This window comes from Carcharodon carcharias, chromosome 23, assembly GCF_017639515.1.
Source record: "Carcharodon carcharias isolate sCarCar2 chromosome 23, sCarCar2.pri, whole genome shotgun sequence".
Lineage (NCBI taxonomy): Eukaryota > Metazoa > Chordata > Chondrichthyes > Lamniformes > Lamnidae > Carcharodon > Carcharodon carcharias.
In genome coordinates, this window is record NC_054489.1 from 13,780,446 (window position 1) to 13,801,210 (window position 20,765).

At 39.8% G+C, this 20,765-nt stretch overlaps 1 protein-coding gene across 8 annotated transcripts in view; it reads right to left on the reverse strand.

Moving 5' to 3' along the window:
- The window catches only part of raraa (retinoic acid receptor, alpha a), a 533,901-nt gene that overhangs the window by 341,579 nt on the left and 171,557 nt on the right, over positions 1-20,765 (reverse strand). The window contains exon 1 of one of the 8 annotated variants that reach the window (XM_041173630.1): positions 19,913-20,060. The exons of the other annotated variants lie outside the window; for them this stretch is intronic. The gene's annotated coding sequence lies outside the window, so the exon portion shown is untranslated. Of the gene's footprint in view, positions 1-19,912; positions 20,061-20,765 lie in introns of those variants that run through there. 8 annotated transcript variants of the gene reach the window in all.

Below are 20,765 nucleotides of genomic sequence, written 5' to 3' on the forward strand. Positions count from 1 at the left end.
AAGCGGTCGCCCAGTTTATGTTTGGTCTCTCCAATGTAGAGGAGACCACATTGGGAGCAACGAATGCAGTAGACTAAGTTGGGGGAAATGCAAGTGAAATGCTGCTTCACTTGAAAGGAGTGTTTGGGTCCTTGGACGGTGAGGAGAGAGGAAGTGAAGGGGCAGGTGTTGCATCTTTTGCGTGGGCATGGGGTGGTGCCATAGGAGGGGGTTGAGGAGTAGGGGGTGATGGAGAAGTGGACCAGGGTGTCCCGAAGGGAGCGATCCCTACGGAATGCCGATAAGGGGGGTGAAGGGAAGATGTGTTTGGTGGTGGCATCATGCTGGAGTTGGCGGAAATGGCGGAGGATGATCCTTTGAATGCGGAGGCTGGTGGGGTGATAAGTGAGGACAAGGGGGACCCTATCATGTTTCTGGGAGGGAGGAGAAGGCGTGAGGGCGGATGCGCGGGAGATGGGCCAGACACGGTTGAGGGCCCTGTCAACGACCGTGGGTGGAAAACCTCGGTTAAGGAAGAAGGAGGACATGTCAGAGGAACTGTTTTTGAAGGTAGCATCATCGGAACAGATGCGACGGAGGCGAAGGAACTGAGAGAATGGGATGGAGTCCTTACAGGAAGCAGGGTGTGAGGAGCTGTAGTCGAGATAGCTGTGGGAGTCGGTGGGTTTGTAATGGATATTGGTGGACAGTCTACCGCCATCACCCCCTACTCCTCAACCCCCTCCTATGGCACCACCTCATGCCCACGCAAAAGATGCAACACCTGCCCCTTCACTTCCTCTCTCCTCACCGTCCAAGGACCCAAACACTCCTTTCAAGTGAAGCAGCATTTCACTTGCATTTCCCCCAACTTAGTCTACTGCATTCGTTGCTCCCAATGTGGTCTCCTCTACATTGGAGAGACCAAACGTAAACTGGGCGACCGCTTTGCAGAACACCTGCGGTCTGTCCGCAAGAATGACCCAAACCTCCCTGTCGCTTGCCATTTTAACACTCCACCCTGCTCTCTTGCCCACATGTCTGTCCTTGGCTTGCTGCATTGTTCCAGTGAAGCCCAACGCAAACTGGAGGAACAACACCTCATCTTCCGACTAGGCACTTTACAGCCTTCCGGACTGAATATTGAATTCAACAACTTTAGGTCGTGAGCTCCCTCCCCCATCCCCACCCCCTTTCTGTTTCCCCCTTCCTTTTTTTTTCCAATAAATTATAAAGATTTTCCTTTTCCCACCTATTTCCATTATTTAAAAAAAATAAAAAATAAAAAAAAACCCCACTAGAGCTATACCTTGAGTGCCCTACCATCCATTCTTAATTAGCACATTCGTTTAGATAATATCACCAACTTTAACACCTATGTGTTCTATTGTACTATTGTCGTTGACATCTTTTGATGATCTGCTTCTATCACTGCTTGTTTGTCCCTACAACCACACCCCCCCCCACCTCTCTCTCTATCTCTCCGCCCCCCACACACACACCTTAAACCAGCTTATACTTCAACTCTTTCTTGGACTCAAACTCAAGTTCTGTCGAAGGGTCATGAGGACTCGAAATGTCAGCTCTTTTCTTCTCCGCCGATGCTGCCAGACCTGCTGAGTTTTTTCAAGGACAGGATTGGGCTATGTTGTCCTATGTCCTATGCTCACTATTTAAGTTGACACATGTAGAGGGGGCCTCAGGTGAGATAACCAAGGGCAACTGTCACTGATGAATAGGATTAGGAATCAATGTTTTTACAAATTGGGAGCAGTGAAAATTATCCATGTAAAAGAGTCTCTCAAAGCAATAACTGACCCAACAGCAAACTTTTAAAATTCACACATTTGATGAATCTCCTCTTAAAATCCAATGTTCTGATGTTCAAAATCTTGAACTTTCCAAACTGAATCTTAAAAAAAAGAAACTGATCTTCTCTAACAAATAAGCCAACTAGAAATCAACAGCCTATGTCATGACTGGAATCCAGTGAGAACATGGAAAGCAACATCAACTTGCTAATTAAAATGGAGGTATTAAATCATTTGAACACTTATCATTTTAATAAGGGACCTGCGATTGGCTAAAACCTTAAAAGTTGGTCATTCGTACTTTAGATTAAGGGAATTTCCTATCGTGGCTAAGCCACTAACACAGGAAAAGGTTTGCTTTCAAAAATGTGATCATTTCCATTTAGACTGACATCACTGATCCCAAAACAGATTGTGGTGGAGGAACAAGTTTCAGTGCACCCACGTGTAATACCAAATGCGAGTTACATTCTCCCATTTCCATGTGAAAATAATAAGGCACCTGCCCAAAATGATTATTTTTTTCTGTCAAAGTAGATCTCATCCTACAATGCAGTTAGATTGTGTGATCATAGTATATTTTTGATATCAGCTAAAAAAAACTTCTGGGTAAGCTGCTGATGGATGCTTCAATAGTGAATTGATGCTTTCATACTAATTAGTTGTCACGTGACTGAAAGTTTCTTAGGGCTTCTGACTGTCTTTGAAGGGCTGTAAAACTTTGAGCTTTGCTGAATGCCATGTTGCTTTAATGTAAGGATTCCAAACTGCACAGATACTATAAATAAGCACAAGTGATGATGTGCTACACACAGCATGTAAATTTAGCTTTCTTGCATATATAATGAAAAAACTGATATCCATGCAAATGCATGCATAAATGGAATAAAACATGCAAGACATGGCTTGATGTCTGAAGAAACGAGACCAACAATAGGGGTGCAGAAGTAGCTTTGATATGAAGAGGAAAAAAAATCATCCAAAGCTGTTATATCTGATGTTAAACTTATTATAGCCAGTTGATGAACAGGAAGAGCAGAAGTCAATCTTTGCTCAGCTTTTGGATTTATTCACAAAGTGAAACAGTACAAATATATAGTTCCTGACTCTACACGCCCCTCCCCATGTCAGTAAGTGTCTCTTTCTGCTCGAGTATAACAATTAAAACAAATAAACTAGTTAATTATCAGTTTCTTTAACAAAATAAAATTTTTAAAAACTTTTAACAGAAACTTGTCACATAAATCAAAATAACATTCCTGGGACTGAAGATGTACTCCAGCTCCTGCAGGAACATAATGATTAAGGGCAGTAAGAGTGCACATACATTTGGTCCATGACATTTCTATACTTAATTTCTTAAGTGGAGTTTGAACACAACCTTCTGAGTCACAAGGAAGGGTGCTATCTACTGAGCTAAAGTCAAAATGGAGTGGCTCTTTATAGTGCACAAGTAGTTATCCAATGACACCCCCCACCCCAAACCTGCATACACTTAACCTTAATGTATACAATTAACAACTGACTGGCATCCATTGAGTCTTGTTTAAATTTCTGATCCCTAAAAACCAAATGCAGATATAATGAATTTGAATGTGATAGCCAGCACAGTCAAGTAGAACTGGTGACTGTTACTATCCATTCCCCTTCCATTCAAGAGGTGAAGGAAGACACCAATGCCCACGGAGGAATACTTCAAGGTTCTTCTTCCAGGAAAGGAGAATTAATAAAACAAAACAGGAGGAAACATAGGAACAGGAGCAGGCCATACAGCACCTCGAGCATTCCACCATTCAAATAGATCATAGCTGATCTGTACCTCAACTCCATTCATCTGCCTTTGATGATATCCTTAATACCCTTACCTAATAAAAATCTGTCCACCTCAGTCTCCAAAAATTTCAGTTGACCCAGCATGTGCAGCTTTTTGAGAGGGGAAGGTTGGAACAATGTTCTGTTCACCTACGGTTGTGCGAAACTTAACTTCAGCTCATGTGTAAGGCAGTTGGTAGAAGACCTGCCATACTATATGTACATAAATCAACTTACCTTTTGTTCCTTTCTTCAATGGAAAAGAGAATTGGGCAAGGTATGTAAAAGGTGGCCAATCTGCTATCACCTGTTTTACTCACATAATGAGGCCAAAAGTTTCTGTGGTTATCTCCACCCATTCTTATTTTGATTTCTCTCTTCCTTTTGGATGCCTTCAGGGTTTTCCTCAGTAGAAACTGACTAGCTACCAGGCTCCTGATAATCATAATTCATAAGATTGGGCACATCAGAGAGGGATGTGGAGCAATTTATCTTTTCATTTCCCTTTCTTCGCTTTGAGGATGGGCATCTAGCTGCTGCCTCTCTAAGACGTACAACTGAAATCCTGGACTCACCGCCTGTCAGAGAATCATTTAGGCATGATTTGCATCCAATTATGCATGCAGAATTTACATCAACGCCATAAACCCGAGTTTGTTTGTACTAAGCCCTATCAGCATGAAAATATTACAAATAGCTACATCCTTTGTTGCGATTCAAATTTCAGTGTCAGAGAAGCAAAACTGCCTGGTGTCCTGGCCATTCACCATTTATCGTGTGCCTATTTGCCAATTTGCACACAGGTTCCACATTCATGTTCGTGTACAAAACTACGAGTAGGCTTTCAGAGAAATTAATTGGCTGTGAAGCACTCTGGATACCTGCGAGCTCTTTTTTTCACTGTTATTCTACACAGTGTGAGGAAAGAAACAGTGAAGGTGTGCACTGCCTGTTTTCCGTTATTCCGAAATTTAGTCTGTGCAGCCAATTGGCTTTCCACGTCAGAATCAAAAGGCCAGTTGTCAAAGCCTATTCTGATGGAGAAGATTGACATAAGGTCCAATGGCCCAGCCAGAGAAAGTCTGTAGCACAGGGGATCGTAAGAGGAGCAGAGAATTGTTACAATCTCCATAGAGACCAATGACTTCTAAAAAGATACTTGAATTCTAGTGACTGACTGATAGGATCACACAACAAGATTTCAGGTTTTAAGACTTTTACTGTAACAAACTAAAAGCAACATTGTCTAAGCATTATTTTTGTAGGCACTTCATACTCAAAACTACAGAAAAGTTTCCCCAATTAACTTTTAAAGCAATAGAAAATCTCCTGCTACTGTCATACCTTACACTGTCCCTAATGTGGAGTGTCCAAAGTGGAACCAATTCAAAGCTATTCTCCACTCCCGAGGCCTGCTTCTTTTTTCCCTTACCCAGCCAGGTAACTTTTAATCCCAGATCTGATTTTCACTGTGGGGTTTACACTGGAGCATCCTTCTCCCTAGCCCAAGCTAGGTAAAGCTTCCAGCTTTCTTTAATTCATGAACTCAGTCTCTTCAATCTGGGCACAAGCTCCCACCACATTCTGCATGGTGAACAACAGGGTCAGCGATTTCTCTGCTTCAGGTGCAGGTCTAGCTGACTCTGTCTCCTATTTTCTCTCTCTCTCCCCCCTCTCTCTATCACTCACACACAGATGGCTCCTGGTTGACTTGTGTCTGATCTTTAAGGATACTTTAGAAAACCTGTATCCAATATTACAATGGCTTTCTATTTACATTTTCCCTCTCATAGTCCATCTCCATAGCAACATGAATCACATGGGCCTTGCATGAGGTAGAAATGTTGATTAGCTATACTCTAGGCCCCCAGCTCCATTCCATCTCGGAATTACACAGACAGTTCAAAGTATAACAGATTATAAAACCTGACATTCTTAACACCTCCCTGTGAGACTAATAGTCTACTCACAGTCAGCACAACTGTCCTTACCATTGTCAACAGGTGTGACCACCTAGCACCTTCTTCCTGGTAAGACAGCCTGGGCCCCCCTTTAACCATCAGAGACAATCCCAAACATAACAATCTTATAAATTTTGCATTTGTGACAGATTAAAAATTAGCAACACAAAATGTTTCATCAAAGCTACTCAGATGGATCGACTGGTTAAAACAATGAGTCGTAGCTATTGGGACATTCTCATTCCCTGGTATCTGTTGAGATAAAGGATCTCAGTCGGGGTGATAGTATGGGCAGTAGAATTGACCCCAGTATCCAGAGCTATTTAGGGAGTAATAAAAAACCAGCCAAGGTTCTTGCTCCTGATTGCTATCCAATGGCCCTTTCTGGAAAGTGCACATGTGTGGATGTCCTTCTGTAGGCTCATGCATAAAGAATGGTCATCCAGGCAACTCACAGGATGCCCGCTGATTTCCATAGGACAAAGAGTCAATATCTTCACGAAAACATATAAAAAAAGAGCAAAGTGGGAAATGAAAAACGTTACATTAACTTGTAGCATCCTTTTCGTTTGAAAGTGAATACTGATACTTACAACACTTAAGCAGTAAAATCTGAACATATTTTACTCAAAAAAGTAATAATACATTCATGAAATAAAACTGTACACGGACTCTAGATTCAATCACTCGTGACAGCAATTGAAAGACAGTACTGGTGCATCCATCATAGGTTCAGTTATTAAGCTGAGAGATGTTTTTTTAAATAATTAAATCAGACAACCCAGTTATTCATTTGAATTTATGCACAATCTTCCAGCTATAGAAATTTCTTCATAAAATGACCTAAGTCCACATGAACTATGAAATAAAAATAAAATCTGTATTCAAAAAATATGGAATAAATATTTCAGATCTCCTGCACCAACAGCAACATTTTTAGTTAAAAGGAAAATATGACTCACAATTATTTAAATCATTCAAATAAATCACTCGTTGGAAAGTGCACCACTGCCCAATATTCCCCCCTTAGCAACCCACCTACCCACTGCAATGGTCCCTAGGGCCCCAATCTAAATGAGATGAGCCATCTCACTGAGCAAGGCTGGTTAAACATTTTCAAAATGAAAATAAATCATTGCAGCTGTCAATGTTGGCATTCAGCCTCAAAAGAAAGCCTTTGACTAATTCAAAACTAGCAAAATTGACTTGCTGCAGTCTAGGGTCACGGTAGAAATTTTTGCAGGGAGTAAATTTTGTCCCTTGGACTAGCACCAATGAATATTTTTGTACTCTTAGGAGTGCTCGCCCAGATGTTCAATCACAGCTTGAAATAATTTGAAGAAAAATTAGTATTTTTGTAGCAATATTTCAGTACATTTAAACGTAAGGATATGAGGATGCTATCGGTAAGTGTAATTTTATTTATGCTGTATCAGTACAAGACCCAGAGGCTGCGCGCCATATAAATTACTCCTACTGTAGAAGACATTAGAAGAGGTTTTGAAGGTGCAGTAGATTTTAAAGTATTATTTGCATTCAAAACATGACAGAATATAGGTTTATGTCTGCTATTCATAAGAACAGGAATAGGCCATTTAGCCCCTCGAGCCTATTCCACCATTCAATCAGACCACGGTTGATTTGCACCTCAACTCCATTTATCTGCCTTTGATGATATTCTTATGTAACAAAATCCACTGATCTCATTCTTGACAATTTGAATTGATCCATCATCCTCAGTCTTTTGTGAGAGCGTGTTCCAGATTTCTACTACTCTTTGTGTGGAAAAAGCACTTTGATTTCACTCCTAAATGGCCTAACTCTAATTTTAAAATTGTGCCCTCTTATGCCACATTACTCCACCAGACAAAATAGTTTCTCTTTATCGACCCTATCAAAATTCCTTTATTATTTTAGCCATCTCGATCAGATCACCCCTCAGCCTTTTAAATTCAAGGGTATACAGGCCAAGTTTAAGCAACTTGTCCTGATAACTTATCCATTCACACTCCGGCAAAATCCATGTGAATCTGCATTATGCCCGTGTCCAAGCCAAATATATATTTTCTGAGATTTGGTGCCTAAAACTGAATGCAGCACTTCAGGTGGAGTCTGACCAAAGCTCTATACAACTGAAACATAACATTCCCACTTCTAAATTCTAACTCTTTTAAGATAAAGGCCTAATTTTAATAGGTATTTTGATTACTATTTGTACCTCTGCACTAGTTTTCAGTGTTTTTATGTAATAGGGAATGTACATTCTTTTACTATTCTAAATTTTTTAGTTTCTTATTATTAAAATATTCAGAATTGTCTTTCTCAAAATCAAGTTGGATAATCGCACATTTGGCTACATTGAACTCCATCTGTCATAGTTTAGCTATAATCTGCCATTTACTTTGTTTGCCTATGTCCCTCTGCAACTTCCTGCTGCCATCCACACCTTCTACTGTGCGTTCTAACTTAGTGTCATCTGCATATTTGGATATTTTTCATCTAAGTCATTAACATGTATGGTGAAAAGCTGACACCACAGTACAGGTCCATGGGGAATAACACCAGTCACATCCCACCATTCAAAGCATGGTGCCTTTACTCCTACTCAGTTTCTATATCACAACCAATTATCAACTAAAATTTCAAGGTTAACTTTAATTCCATGTGGTCTTACTTTAACTAATAATCTCATGTTTGCTGGCAGTCCACATAGACATCAATAGACACTCCCATATCCTAGTGACCTTCTCAAAAAATTCAACAATATTAGTCAGACATGACCTATTCTTCACAAATCCATGCTGACTCTTTTGATCTGCTGATACTTGTCCAAATGTTCAGTCATGCTGTCCCTGATGATAGCAACTTCAGGCAACTGACGTTAAACTGACAGATCTGTAGCTACCAGTTTGTACCTGCATCCTTTCTTAATTAATTGACATTGCAATTTTTAATCCAAAGGCACATACAGAGATGCTCATCTGAGCAAATAGCTGAGGAAGATGCCAACTGAAAGCCAAGTGCTTTGACTGTGAGTAGGGAAGGTAAAATGGTAGCAAGAGATAGTTGGTTAAACTCACATGCCTCTTAATAGCAGGATACAGAGTGACACTGGAAGAGACCGGGCAGCACAAGGTTTACCCTCTTGGCCAGGGAATAGTTTTTAAAAGTGCAGGATTCAAAACATGTGATAGAAAAAAAGAATTACTGAAAAAATGGTGAGAGGGGAGAGGCCTAAATATAATAATCAGATACACACTGACTTCTAATGGTATTACTTTATCCCTTCTCTTGTTTGGTCTCCTTGCGATGCTTATAATCCGTTTCTAGCAGGTGTGCCAAGAGCAGCTCAAGCATTTACTCAACTGATATTTTTCATCCATCTCTGTGCAGAAATTCTCAGCTTCCATTCTGCAACTCTATTATTCAGCAGCTGAAATGAAGAATGGCAATATAAAAATTGCTCCAGATCTGCATCCTGCCAGTTTCTCATTGGAGATTCAACTAAACTGCTTTGCCACTTAAGAGCAAAGTTTTCCCTTTCCAAGACGTTGTTTGAAACATGCCAGCTTTGGCACTTCAACCAAGTGACCATTGCGTAAGCCTAGCCTACAAATAACCAATCATTGAAGTACGTTGTCCTCATCCGATGGCCATCTGTGAACTTTCAAGCAGGGGCCATTAAACAGCAAATTAGAAGTGAGAACCATGGCTGATTTTCTTTTGTTTAGGAGGGGAGTTGCTGACCTCATTGGCAGTGACCCAACAAAGATCAGTTAACTTAACACAGACTGGAAAATTATTTTTTTTAAATGTACCGTCTTTTTTTGAATGTTGGTTCTAGATAGAAACTAACCATTGCAATGATAGTATAAGTGCAAAGTGCTTTTCTTCTGCTAGTATCTCGTAAATACTGAGGAAGGACCTAAACACATAAATTGGTCATTCATCTCATTGCTATTTCTAGGGTCTTGCTGTGTGCAAAATGGTCATTTTGTTTGCCCACTAAACAAATGGCAAGTAATTCATTGATTGTGAAGATCTTTAGGGCATCCTGAGGATCTGAAACTGCTTTATAAATGTAAGTTTTCTTTTCTTCCAATGTGATTGAAATAAAGCAAAATGGGATTCCATTTTACTGTAAATGCATTGCAGCATATTTTAGCCTGACCCATCCAATGACACAAAGTGAAGAAAACTGACAGATTGTTGTAAAAAAAAAAGTGAGAGACAAGTATGAATTCTGGGCTGCTATTAAGTAACAGTCTCACCGTGGGAATAGACTACAACAGTATAGGTTGAAACTGATCCATCAATATCCCCTTCTCCAATTTAAAAATAATTCCCCTTTAGGCTCCCCCAACACCATGCACCATTCCTTATTGAAGAGGTCATTCAAATGACCTACTCCCTGACCTCTGCCAATGCCTCTCTGGATATGGCTGCTTGAAGCCACGCAAAAGCGGCCCGAGGGATTCTTCACCATTTTTTTCACATTCCCACATGGCTTTGCACAACAGCGAATTCTCCTGAGTAAAATTAAACAGTTAAAAACACTTGCCTTAATGGCCTGTCACAGCTGTGAAATGAAAAGGGTCTGGAGTACTCATATCAGCACATTACAATTACACAGTTTTATCACCTAATCCTATTTACAACTGGGAATCTCAAGAATGATGAAACTCTTCCTATCAGACATGGTCAATTTTGCCTGATGAATTTTCTGCTTGTTTCATGTCTTGTGATGCTAGCATTTAACATTTTACAAACTTTCCCAGTCACTACAGTCATAAAGAGACAGAGCTGATAATGCAGGGAAGAGAAACAAACTTACACTCAGGATAGTCAGGCTGTGTAGTTTTCTTTCATAAGCATATTTCAGCTAAAAGCAAACAAGATGCTGGATTGAACTTCCACCATAGGCAAAGCAAACTGCAGCAATATGTCAACATCAGAGGGAATGAACCAAGTTGCAGTGTTCAGCATTCAATATACATGCAAATCAGCCAGTTAACAAGCTGAAGACAAAGTGGGAAAATAAACTGGTGTTCGTTTTGTTCCATAAACACTGTCAGTGGTCTCTTCCAGAAGCAGAGGGAAATATCAGACATACATGAGCTCAGTATTTGTAACAGGCTGCTCTAATGGCAAGTCGACAAATTGATTATTGCCATTCGTTTGTCAGAGCAGATTTATAATCAATTGGAATCAATTAATCAGCACCTCCCTGCAAAAGCAATGACATTTCCAGGGAAACTGAAGCTAAGGCTGTGTGTTCCATTACTGTCAACAGTATATTCCAAGAGACAAAATTTTTCAGACAAAAGATTCGCTCACTTCAGCTGACTGAGGTGTTGATGAGTTACATTAGCTAGAGGTATACTTTAGAAAAAACGGCATTTTTAAATAAAAAATGCCAAATTAAATTTTAAATGGAAATTATTTATTTTTGAGAAAGTATTTCAATTTTTCCACCACTCCCAAGACACTGACTCTCCTGAAAACACTGGGATACATGCGCTTGCATGCTTCCAGTACCTTATTCAAGTAGCCATTATTTTTGTGCGAATCTGAAAAGTAAATAGCCTTAGGCTATTCATCAGGGTGGTGCATCACCAAAAACATCCAACACACGCACTAATAGTTGTCACTGCTAAGCCATCTAGAGCAATCAAGTGGAAATTTCCCTTCCCAAGCCAAAGGACATTGAGACAAACTGTGGTGTCCCAACCATTACCATAACTAAGATCAGATAACCCTACACATTTTAGGGATTTAATTTGGAATATCACTGGTCTTGATGACTTTGGACTGTACTATGCAGTGTACTTACTCACCGACCTACTGGAAGAGCTGAGGAATGCCATTCGTATTGCAAGTGAGGCTGATGTATGTGTTCCTGGATACTTCTGATCCTATCTCCATCAGTGTTACAAGATCACTATTTATAAACAAACTATTATTTTTTAAACTCTAACACACCCAAGACATAATAGTGAGATTTTGGGACCAGTGAGGTTGAAGGAGCACTACTTCAACTACTTCAATTTATTTCATCCACAGTCCTGTATTAAGCAATAAAGGTTTTTCCTTCCAGATGTGCATTCTAAGAGACTGTTTGCCATTTCAATAAAATGCCATGTATCCTGGTGAAATGAGAAAGGATTGCTTCCAGTAAAATGGACTCTTCCTTTCACAAACTGCAAAGTCCAGAAAACAAAACTTTTAAAACCATGATCTCTCAACAGAGTACGGGTCTATGGTAACACATAGTACACCTTGAAAAGGAGAGTTGAACAAAAATGAAATACTACATGTACTATTTAAAAATTATTTGGAATGCATTACAGGTTGTAACACTGGTAGAAGTTACTGATAAAAACCTTGTCTTTGCTATCACGTTGCATCATTTCATGAAAATCATGCCACACCACTTGTAACATGTTCCCAGTCACCCTTTATTTTCCAGCATTCAATCCAAGATCATGCTGTAGTGACCCCTACTCAAGACTGTAATCCTCTGTACAATGCTCAAGACATGGAGCAGCTCTTCATGCTAATACTTAAAGAAGATACCATAATGCTTCTGGCAGTTCAATAATTTTAAAAGGGAATTAAATGTTTAATAACCAATCAGCACAATGGCATAGATAGAATAATTCTGTTTCTTTTTGAAATATCTGACCTTCTAATTGTAAATATTGTTACTTAAAATATACAGTGCAGAAACAGGCCAGTCGGCCCATCTAGTTCATCATAATAATTATTATTTTCAAGGTTTCTGATCATCAGGTTTAACATGGAAAAACAAAAAGCTCAATTTCCACTTCAGGGTTTCAGTAAATAATCCGGATTGCACCCTAGTACAGAACTGTTGGAGATGCAGCATATTCTGATGAAAAATTAAACTGAGCAGCTGCCTACCATTAAAACTTCTACAGTGCCAATCACAGAAGCACAAAGAATTTTTCCCAGTGGCCAACATTCCCCTCTCAACTATCACAAAAATACTGACTAACTGGTCACTCAACTCAGTGTTAAAGGGATCTTGCGCTCAAATGGCAGCTGCACTTATCTACTTAAGAGCAGTCACTGAACTCCAAAGTAATTAATTTTACACAAAGTACCATGAGATGTTTGAGAGATGGTAAGGTGCTATGTGAGCACAAGTCTTTTTCTTTTACTGGAAGGCTGCCAACACCCATTGAACCACATCCCAATCTGAGTCACTGCATTAGGGTGGGCAAGGGACAGAAGAGAGAAAGAAAGAAAAAAATATATACGAACAATATTTCAGATGGTGGCAGATATAAATAATTCCTTTAGAGGTTTTGGTGTACTTTTCCTATATTTATTGGTTTCTACTTTCATCTCTTATGATTAGAAAATTTATGTGCACTCCTTCATTGGCTGTTCAATGTTAATTAAATAGAAGTGCCAGGTACAACGTGAAGAGGTACTTCTCGTCATGAAGTCAATAAGCGTGTTACAGCATACTGTTGACATGCTTACAGTAGATGGTAGGACATCTGAACACTTGCTTGACCCCATTTAATGAGTTTGCAATCATATTTTGAGGGAAATGTCCCTTGCCCACCCTAATGCATTGACTCAGATTGGGATGTGGTTCAATGGGTGTTGGCAGCCTTCCAGTAAAAGAAAAAGACTTGTGCTCACATAGCACCTTATCATCTCTCAAACATCTCATGGTACTTTGTGTAAAATTAATTACTTTGGAGTTCAGTGACTGCTCTTAAGTAGATAAGTGCAGCTGCCATTTGAGTGCAAGATCCCTTTAACACTGAGTTTTTTTTTTAACCAGAGCCTGTTTTTTTTTAAACCACAAACTCCTTTAAGCACAGGTTGCATGCAATAATAGCCTTCCTTTACATTGAATGAACAAAACATCTCAATCCCATTTCCAGAAGATGAACCTTCCTTGCTTCTCCCCACCAACCCCAACAAAGCAACATCACATTTCCATTTATTAAACTATAGGAAGCATCTGAGCCAAATTTTGTGCTGTGAAATTGTCAAAGGGAACCAGTTCAAGACTGGTTGATTTAAATTGACAAAGGGCTCTGAATGGTTACCAAAGATTTATGATTTTCATTCCATTTATCTGGGTTAGAGTTAAAGCTATATTTAGAAACCCAAGAAGCCACTCAACCCATCAATCCTATTCCTCCCACAAATCATACTCTATCTTAAAGTACATTTCACTTGTTTAATATCATTGAGGAAAGGCCTTGTGAAGTTTCTCTTTGATTCCTCTCTACAAAGGTAACTGACCAAAACATCTATCCTTACCCTCCCATTATTCTACACTGGTCCTTGCAACCACTTCCCCTCTGTTTAATAAACTCTCAGAAATGTTTCCCTGTTCCATGATGGAGAGATTCAGTAATGTGTCCAGGGTTCTAAGCGAAAAAATGGTGGCACAGGATTGCTCAAGTTCCGATTCATGTCCATATGATGATTAGCACAAATGTGAAGAGTTTTTAATCACTATTTAACCACAGTGACAGCTAAGCTGTCACATGAAAGCAGATTAATACTGTATATAGCAGAACAGGGGGCTTTGTTTAATTTCATGTGCAGTAAATGTATCTCATGTTCAGCAATGACATAGGAAGCTGCAGAAAGTTGTAGGCCTGCCTAATTGAAGGTGATGAAAGAGGTGAGCACACATGAAATGAGAAATGATGAATCATGAAATCATTTTCCCTCAATTTTATCTGCTACCTTTCTTGATTGAGGAGACACAGAGCACAGTACAGCTCATGCCTACTACCCCAGAATTAACACCGATTATGACAGCTGTCTTTTGACATCTTGTCCAAGTGGCCCTTCCTGATGTGTGAACCTAAAAATGGTTGCCAGTGAGTAACCTAACCATGAAATATCACACAGCCGAGCATGAATTTGTTCTCACTGTGTTCAGAGAAGTGTACCAGCCAGTAGGATAGCCGGATAGTCATCTTTCCTTACCTACTCTGAGGTGATAAGGTCAGATGTAGCATCACAACTACTATATTGCACATTTAAATAGTTTTATGAAGGATTAGTTTACCAACTATCTTGATGTCAATAGATAGTGACTGTACTCACTAAGACAAATGAAAATTGTTATTCACAACAAGATAATGCGCTAAAATTAATATTCTGCAAAGAGGCATTACATATGGGAGGAACAGTGAAAATTATACCGGGAATCACAACTGTTTCCTTGCTTATGGAACCCTGAGACATCACTGAAGACACAGTAGAGATCTGAGAGCAGTGGCAGCGTTACTATGTCAATACAAAACAGCAGCAGGGAATGCACGTAGCGAATCATGGTTTGAGAAGGGTGACAAATGGGAAAAACGTGCAAATATATGTGGCCGACCCTATGCAGGGAGCAGAATTTGTGTAAATCACAGACACGCACTGTTAACTGTAGCAGTTAATCAGTAAGGAACAGAAATCTAAACAGAAGCTTCAGGTAAGGCAGCCAGACCTCTAAACTTCAATTTCAAACAGCAGTTGATGGCTTCTGAATAAAATTCCCAGGTGACTAAAGCAATATTTTTGTGTCTTACATAAATATTTAGTGGATAACTACAGGAATTGGGCTACATTTTTGGCTGAGTTTTGCATTACACAAGATGAGATATCTTTGTTGGACAAAACTGTTTCTCTCTCTTCTTTTCTCCATCCAGTCCTCCTCCCCCTTCTTCTGATAGGGCTGCTTTCTTGCTGGGCTAGAGTCCTACAACTGCTGGGCATCCTCCAGAAATTCACCCAAGTGGTCAGCTTTTACATATATTGTATATATAAAAATATATAATAAATATCTATACAAAAAGGCTTGCATTTATACAGCACCTTTCATGATCTAAGAACATCCCAAGTGCTTCACAGCTATTGAAATACTTTTGAAGTGTAGTCACTTGAAATGTTGGAAATGCAACAGCCAAGTTGCACACAGCAAGCTCCCACAATGTGACAATGGTGAGGTAATCCGTTTTTATGTTGTTGATTGAAGGGTGAATTTTGGCCAGAACACCAGTGCTAATTCCCCTGCTCTTTTTCAATGTAGTGTCATGAGGTTTCTTTGCTTTCACCCGAGAGAGCAGACAGGGCCTCAAATAAACATCTTATCTGAAAGACAGCACCATCGACAGGGCAGCACTCCCTCCCTCAGTACTGCATTGGTGTGTCAGCATTAGATCTTTGTGCTCAAGTCCTAAAGGGGATTTGCACTCACAACCTAATTACTCAATGGTGAGACTGCTACCAACTGACACTGTCAGTTATATTGGAATGTCACATGCTACAAGTCATGAGCCAGCAGGGGTCATTTGAGAATTAAAGTAGGGCTTGCCTTTTTTTGCTGCTGTACTTCGTGAGAGGACCTCATCATGACAGCAGAAAGTATCATTATCGAATCTTACTAAAATTTATCTTAAAAAAAAACAAAAGATAGAAAAAAATAACTATAGAAAGGTTTCAACAAAAGAGATAATTTTGCAGATTTAATCCAGGCATGCAGCTTTCTCACCAGGAGCAACAATGGAGAAAAAAAGAGTGCATAATCTGCATAATTTTCTTGAAGATCTGCAAATTCATAAAATTAATCTCCTAGATCCTAGGGACCTTTTAAAGAGGCACTGAATTTAGTAAAACAATAAAATTGATTCAGTTGTTTAAAAAAAAATCATTCAGACAGCAGTAGGCTGTGTACAAGAAGAATGATTTGAAGAATTCCTTGACAGAACCAAATGTCAACTTCCTACTGGTTTCCATCTTTTGCAATCACTGCAACAAGAATAATGGGAGCCTGAGTCCCTGATGAGCACAATGATCGGGCTGCATGGAGCAAGTAGAGAAAAATACACGTACAGTATTTCTATTGTATGTTCTATGCAGAGACAACGCAAATGCATAGCTTAGCCAAATGCAAAAATTCTTCCACACAAAGTGATAAACATCTTCACTGAATTTCCCCAACCCGGTCCTCTAGTTTGCTGGTCCCCCAGTCCTTTCCTTAAGGAGCGAACATCCAACAAATCTATACCCTATAGTGCCTTGCTCAACCAGCTATTCCTGTATGAATCTATAAAGCCAGTGTTTTCAGAATGTTCAAGCCTGGGGCCATCAGGTAATCTTCAAGCCAGCACCAATATATGCACATTTTCCAGATGATGTCTGAACTATTTAACAAGCACACATTACAGTTATGCTTCACTCTGCCTTCACTCAACTTCCAGGCTCACTTCCCAGCAGGAATGACTGAACAGGATCAAGAATGGAAGTCCTGGATGGCTCTTGATTCCTGGTCTGGAAATGCTAGCACCAACAGTAGCAGTCCCTGTGCCTCATCACCTCCCACCAGCTATTGATGAGCTCAGTGTCAGTCACAGAACAAACCTGCCAATCTCCAGGCTTGGATGGCTTACTGCATTTGCTCATTGAACTTAAATATGATATTGTTACGTCAACAACAGGCTGCAAAATGAGTGCATGGTAATTATATGCTAAATGTTATCAATTAGGACATCCAGTAGAGAGCTTCATTGGACAGGAGGGTAGATGAAACAGTTGGATGTGGAAGTCAATTTGGTCAGTGTTCAGCCTTTTCAATTTTCAGGCTCTTCATTTTAATGACAGAAAACCCATGAAGACTGCAATTAAGGCACACTGACCACTGCAACCAATTAACTAACATGGCCTCTGGTTGAGCAAAGTTCTGCACCTGTTAAGTTAGCTCTCAATTTAACCCAATATACAGTTGAGAATTTGAATAACTTTACTTTGCAAAAACTCAATTTCATCTTTAACTTCCCTCTGACATATAACAGCAATAAACTCATAATTACTTAATGAATTAAAATGGTTTTCTCTTAAGAAAAGCAATTTATTTAAACTATTTAACATATTAGGAAACCACAGCCATTGTGCTGGAACAGTTATTAAGCTTACAAATTAAAATGTAAATAGGTGTCTATTGGTTGCCAGCCTCTAATGCCTGCAGCATGGGTCACACACAGCTGGGAACAATGCTAGAATAAACTTGCTGGATATCCAACAATAACAAACATTAGAACTTTGCCCAATGGCTACATAAATGTACTGAATAGTAATCTACCTCATTTTTTCCCCTTCCTAGCCTTGGGGTGCAGATGACAATTATGGCATTTCTACTTGCTACTCTAGTTGAGATTGGGTAACTCAAAACAGACTAATGGTCAAATTTGGGATTCTCCTGGTCTGTGCATTTCATTACCACACTGCATCCTATATTCGCTCACTGAGTCATTGGAGGCTTAATTCTGCTATTTATTAAAGTGATTTCTTGAAACATACCAACACATTTCAATGATTATAGAAATGATTTTAGTTCGTAACAATTTTCGGCTCTCCTGAAGGTGTTGACTTCCTGTTGTGATATGGTTTGATAGGCGCCAGTCATCCTCTGATGCCTTGCCCAAATAGTCATTTTTTATGAATGAATCCTGACATGGATTGCTGACAAACTAATTAGCCTCAAGGGGGAATTCACAGCCAAACCTATTCTAGCCCATACTCGGCGTTCATACAAGTGCACTTCAATTAAGGATCAGTGAAGAACTTTCATTTATTTACAATAATTAGCATAAACATAGTGCCTATTGGTACAGGACTTTAGAGAGGCATTATAAAGCAAAAACGTAACACTGAGCCATATAAGGAAATATTATGGCAGATGACCAAAAGCTTGGTCAAGGAGGTCAGTTTTAAGGGGCATCTTAATGGATGCAAGAGGGGTAAAGGTTTAGGGAGGGAAGCCAAGAACTTAACACTCAGCAACTGAAGGCATAGCCACTAATAATGAAGCAATTAAAACTGAGGGTACTCAAGAAACCGGAAATAGAGAGGTGCAGATGATAGAGGTTTATGGAGCTAAATGAAATTACAGAGATGGGGAAGGGCAAGGCCATGGAGGGATTTGAAAACAAGGGTGAGAATTTGTATATTGAGGTATTGTTTCAACAGGATTCAATGTAGGTCATTGAGCACTGAGGTGACGGGTGAAACGGATTTGATGAAGTTAGAACATGGCAGCAGAGTTTTGGAAGATCTCAAGTTTCCATGAGGGGGTGGAGGCTGGTGGGGGAGTAGAACCTGAAAGGCTGGTCAACAGCACATTGGGCTCGTCATGTCTAGAGCTAACAAGGGCAAGGGTCTCAGCAGTACACAATCTGAGGTAGGAATGGAGTTAAGTTACAGAGAAGGAAATAGGTGGTCCAATGGATAGCACCTTTTATATCCTAAGGATGTCCCAAATCGCTTCACAGCTAATGGGTTACTTTTGGGGAACAATCATCATTTCTATATTTTTAAATGTAGCAACCAAGGCACATACACTAAAGTCCTACAAAAAGCAACGAGATAAAGAAGCAGTTTGTCTAACATTGATCAGTCAATTTTCTCCTCCCTAATTTGGGAACTCTGAAGCATTTGTTATGTCAACACTGCTGCCCTTGCTGGTATCAGCTAACTCAGCGCAGACCATGGATTTTTGTTATTCACTGAACAAACTCGCTGAGCCATCAAGGGATTCAGATCATAACTTTAGTCCATTTAGCTTGCGCTTATGTTTCTTTAATTTAATTAACAGCAGGAGTCTGATAATCAGAGAGCGCATCCATCCCTGGATGCTGATGTACTGTTTTAAAATCCTAATATCAACTGTTTCCGACCTGTGCTCTGTTTTGAGTAACCCTCCAGCTGGAAGTGTGGGTTTGGTGAATTTAGAATAATATGCAACACGTTGAGACCCACCAACTGAAATATACTGTTTACCTGTTTACAGAGCCCTCCCTATACTGATACTCAACTAGTCTGAAAAAAATTCTATCATTCTATATATGGTGTTTAGAGATCAAAGGGACAAAGTTGTGGAAATAAAGCACTATCATCATAAGCTATGCATATACTTGAGCAGCATTGATCTAATCCATCACTAAAAATAACGCACAATTATTTATAATCTTTCCTGGACTTTGACAGATAAGAATGTTTCTCAACAAAGTTGCTTCAGCTTGAATATTAATTTATTTTAAAAATATCAGAAAAATTAAAAGCACACCAGGAAACACAGTAAAACGTGATTCTTTGCCCTGTGACTTTCTAATTTAGCATCTGTCTTTACAAAATAAAACTAATTTCATCAGCCAACTAGAGCAACAGCACTAAACAATGTAAAACTTTAAAAAGAGAATTTCATGACAGCGAGGCCTCACTTGTACAAGCTTGAGTAAATGCAGCTCTGTCCACATTTTCCACACCCCCCCAAAAAAAAACTACCCATACAGTACATACCTTCACAGGCCTTAGAGACTTGCTGAATAAAGAAATGTGTCCAAAGCTGAAACCTTCACACCTAAATCACTCGCAATTTTTAAAAAAGCAAAGAAAACTACAGCTGTATTACAGTTTAGAGCAACACAGGCCGAGGAAGGAAATCTGCTTCACCAACTCTTCAGAATCTGCCATTAATCTGCACATCCTGTGTTATGCTCCACCTCTGCTTCCTAAGGACAGCAGAAGTCATGAGACCCAGGCCTGCAGTGCGCATGGGTGCCAGCAGCAGCACAGAATTTTGTCTGTGTGCCAGTGGTTCTAGTGTGGCGTGCATTCAGCCGTAAATCACCAATGTCAGCTTGAGTCACAGTCACCCTGCCTAAGCGGATTTGACATTTACAGCACACAGAGCGAGAGGGAGAGACAGAGACAGAGAGAGCTCGGAACAAGACTGCTAATATAAGCGAAGGTTACTGTTTGCTCTCAAGAGTTTAGTTTCTTCAATGGCACAAATCTGTCATTGCCTGACATCTGTTCCTGCCATTTGTATCAACTCACTCCGCTCTGGTTATTGACCAAGCAGTAACAATATGGTTGTAATGAACAATCTAATGTGCTTTATGCTAGAAGAGGGGAACAACACTGCTGATTAAACCATGAGGTGCAGCTGAAGTACTTGAATCATCTCTCAAGGAGCCTATTTCAGTATAAGCACAACAGAAGATTCATTATAACCATTAGTTGATGCAGGGGAGTGAAGGGGTGGGGGGGAGAGTGAACATGAGTCTAAAGAAACATTTAACAACTTGCGCGGCCCTACCTCTGACCTCTAAGCTTGTTCCAGGCTTGCAGTTATTTGTCATAAGCTGAT